Source organism: Mustela erminea, chromosome 11, assembly GCF_009829155.1.
Source record: "Mustela erminea isolate mMusErm1 chromosome 11, mMusErm1.Pri, whole genome shotgun sequence".
Taxonomy (NCBI): domain Eukaryota; kingdom Metazoa; phylum Chordata; class Mammalia; order Carnivora; family Mustelidae; genus Mustela; species Mustela erminea.
In genome coordinates, this window is record NC_045624.1 from 32,432,493 (window position 1) to 32,436,602 (window position 4,110).

General features: G+C 48.4%; 1 non-coding gene across 1 annotated transcript; it reads left to right on the plus strand.

Annotated features, from left to right (window-relative positions):
• Positions 1–335: 335 nt before the first annotated feature.
• LOC116569730 lies at positions 336–442 on the plus strand. The gene has a single exon (XR_004277161.1). It is a non-coding gene; the product is annotated as a U6 spliceosomal RNA (small nuclear RNA).
• Positions 443–4,110: the final 3,668 nt, after the last annotated feature.

The following is a 4,110-nucleotide window of genomic DNA, read 5'->3' on the forward strand; positions in this document are numbered from 1 at the left end:
CAAACAAACAAAAACCAAAACAAAAAAACAAACAAACAAACAAACAAAAAGAGGTCCTAACCACACCCTCCACCACTCCCCACCGCGCCTTCAGGACCACACCCCCCTGCTGGGTCCACGCCACAGGGCCCAACCGTGGCAAAAAAATAAAATTCGGTGCTGTCCTACCTGGATGAATTGAAATCAGATACTTTGAAGATGGGTCTAGATGTATTATTTAAAATTTCCACCAGCGATTATGATGAAAACAAGTTAGAGAACCACTGATATCCATTACCCCAATAAACCCTCTTAGCCACACTGTTAACTAATTTGGACAATGTAAAATACATATCATGCTCGCTTTGGCAGCACATATACTAAAACTGGAACCATACAGAGAAGATTAGCATAGTCCCTGCACAAGGATCACATGCAAATTCGTGAAGCGTTCCATATTACAAAAAAAAAAAAAAAAAAGTAAAATACACAGCAATAACAGGTTGACAAAATCCAGTTCCTCATCTCCAGTCAAATATTTTCCCTGACTATGCAATAAGTAGTTACCTCTCAATTCTAAATTATCAACTTTGCTGATGATAATCCGGGAGGAGACAGCAGAGCACTGGGGGCCCCTCTGCTATCACGGTTGTTGGGGGATGGGGCGGTGCTCCGAGGCAGAGGCCGCATTCTTAAAGGAAAGGCATTCCGAATCCCCAGATTTTGTTTCAAAAGGCAGTGTCATTATTCTGCTATTATCTACACCCAAAAACTTTAGAATTATCTTTCTGATAAAAAGAAACCTTTTTCTTTTCTGACGAAAAGTTCTAATTTTCATGCAATATCTGTGTCTCTCCATTCTTGTTCACTCGTTCTTTCACACACCTATCCCTTGTCTTTCTCAGTGCCACCACCTAAACCAAGGCCCTTATCACCTCCTTTCTAAATTACTAGAATTCATAACGAGCCTCGCTGGCCCAGATTCCTCTCTCTTCCAATCATCTTGCTCACTCCAAATAAATCTCTCTAAAATAAGTTTCCACCATTTCACTGCTGTATGCCCAAATTTTTCCTGGTTCCTGTTGCCTAAAAGGCCCAAATCCCTTGCCCCTCCACAAGTTAGCCAAAAATTACTTTTCCAAATCTATCTCCACCTTTCTAGTCAAACTACTCAGGGCTGCTTGGCTGCGCGCAGCCCGTTTTCAGCAACCACCGCGCCTCCTGAGAAGGGCCGCGTTCTGCAATCGGGCGGTCGAGCCGGCAGATCCCTGTTCCGCCCTCACGTGCCGGGTAAGTGTGGGGAGGTTGTTCACCCCACGCTACTCGGCTTCACCTTCCCCACAGGCGAGTGACAACACTGCTTTCCTCAGGTCACTGTGAGGACTAACGAGGGAATGAGTAAAACGATGCAAAGAGGACGGTGGACCTGGTAGCTATTGTTACCGCTTTGCTTAAACTATGTCCCGCCTTGTAGTCGACCCTGTTCCCACTCCTTCCGGGACCGGTTACCAGACTGTGGTCTCGGGGTCGCAGACCCACCCCTCTGGGTCTGTCTGGGGGCCCGCGGCTGAGGCTGCAGACCGATTCTGCTCGGCCCGCTGCTCCTCCGCAGCTCGTCCAGCAGGAGGCGCTACGGGGAGACCGCAAGGCCTTTCCTCCCGCGGGACGTTCCTGTGGGAGGTAATTCCCGCGACCATTCTTCAGCGGCCACAGCTTGGCAGTTTGCTGTTCTCCCCGCACCCCCGAACCAGCCTCACTGTGGCTCGAAGAGGCACGAGCGTCACCTGGACAGGACCCCCTGGACGGACTCTGGGCTCTAACCTGTTCTCTTTGTTCCTCTACCCCTATGGGCAGTTGCTGATTCCTGTTCCTCCTGCCCCGAAATCCCTCAGAGTGTCCTTATGACCTCCCGAACCTGGTGACTAAATCTTCCTATTAAATCGTCTCTATTAACGTAACTGGGATGGCGAGCGTTTCCCGCTGGGCCCCTGGCTGGTACCTCCCCAACACTTCCCCGCTCCAAGCTGCCTCTACACCGCATTGCCAGAAGGCCTCCAGGGCCACCCCAGGCCATGAACTCCCAAGATCCCCAGACTCACCACGGAGAAGAGATGGGAAGCCCTTGGAAGTAAATTTCCGATCTGACTTTCTTGTCTGGCCACCGAGAAGCTGAGGTCCAAAGGCTAAAGGCTGGCCCTCCACCTGGTTCTCTCGCCTGCTCTCCAGGACAAAGAGCCCGCAAGTGCCATTCGCTGGGCCTTCCATCACGGGAGACCCCGCAGCCTCTTCCGAACTACCGCCCTGGCGTATCATTTAACTGAGACGCTGTAACTTGGCTTTAGGCCGCTGTAGAAGGAGCCCTCCTGTGTGAGTCACCGGGCTCCACAGAGTACTTAGCTGTGTCAGACACTGTATGGACACGTGGGCGCGGAGGGAGGATTCCAAAAAGGTCAGTGAATGAACTGTTTAATGCCAACCTTTGCACGTAAGTGATGGCTATAACTCTCATGTGTTCTAGATTATTGCTAGCAACGATCACCACCTGAGTCCAGCAAACACTGAAGAGCCTTGCAGCCTTCACGGGCGCTGGAAGGTTTGCTTCTTTTCTGCAGCAGAACAGACGCTCTAATGGGATTTGATGAGAAGGCACAGCCTACTAATTAGATAGAAGTTCACAGTTTAATCAGGTGATGTTTCCTCACTGACGGAATCTAATCCTAAAAGTTATAAATAAGTCTTGGATAGGACAAAGCATTTTAAAGTACAGTTTTCAAATTTTTTTCCATAAATCTGGCTGAATAAAATAACCTTCAGTTACACATAGAGGATAGTCATTGCAATCCGGACAGTGACCGACCCAGTGAGATTTTTTTCCAGCAGCTTCTGGGGCAGTGCAAGGCTGTGACATCCTGCACGAGGCTCTCAGGGAGTGTGACCTGATCGTTGCCATGGTCCACACCTTCTAGCCATGCTTTCCCTGCCCTGTCTCAACTTCTCTTCCAAAGAAGGTAGGCTCTGCCTTGGGGTCCATCTGTGGAGAGGAGTGGTGGCAACAGGCGGCAGCTGAGCGATGACAAAGAGGGGCAGAAGTGTGCCGAGGAAGAGGGTATCTCTCCCCAAAGCAAGGCAGTTGAGGATCAATTAGTTTAAACAACTTTGGCCTGTGCTAATTTCTTTATATTTATTTAGAAAATTCTATTGGAAATTAATTTGGGGCTCATGTTAGCCAGACAATTAATTTCTTTCTCTGCTTATTTTTGTTTTTGAATTTTTGCCAACCTTAGGATTTAGGGATAAAGTGTGCAGCTGGGCAGAAAAGTGTTCGGGGGAAATATTTAGGACAAACATATATTAAACACATTGTGTACTAGATGCTGAGAGCCTAGGGCAGTGCTTCCAGACTGTGCTGTGTGTTGGGGTTACCTGGGCAACTAGAAAAATAAAGCCACACACCCTGATGCCTGGGTTGCGCTCCATACCAATGCCGTCAGGATGTCTGAGTAAATCAATAGTTTTGAAAGATTCCCAAAGTGATTTCAATGCACAGTGAAGATTGGGAACAACTGGTCTAGCAAAAAGAGACTGGGCTTTGGGGTAAAGCAGCCCCGGGCTCAGGTTCTCATTTTTCCACTTTCCAGTTGTGTGACCTCAGGAAGAAATGCAACACATTTGAGCCCCCGTTTCTTCCTTGGCCAAGGGCACTACTAATACCACATCGAAGAGCTGTGGTAAATATTAAATGACAGGACAAGAACAAAGAACACATGTTACTCAATAAACAGATGTTGTTGAAGAATTCACCGACAGAAATAAAACTAACTCATTATACTGCAAGGTATAGTCAACTAAGTGCAGGAAGTAACCCCCTAAGGGAAACGGGAGCAGCAACTACTGTCCAGGGAGGAGCAAAGAAGGTTTCACAGAAAAGATGGCGGTTAACCTAAGTTTTGACTTTTGGGACGATTCGGGTTGGCAGAAAACAAAGAGAAATATCTTCCAGACAAAAGGAAGACCGCGTGGAGCCATGGGGTAAAGAAAAGCTGGTCCGGGGAACGACAGGGGGGCCCATGTGGCAGGAGCAAGGGGCACAGACGATGTGGTGGGAAACATGCCAAGGATACAATGGGGGCT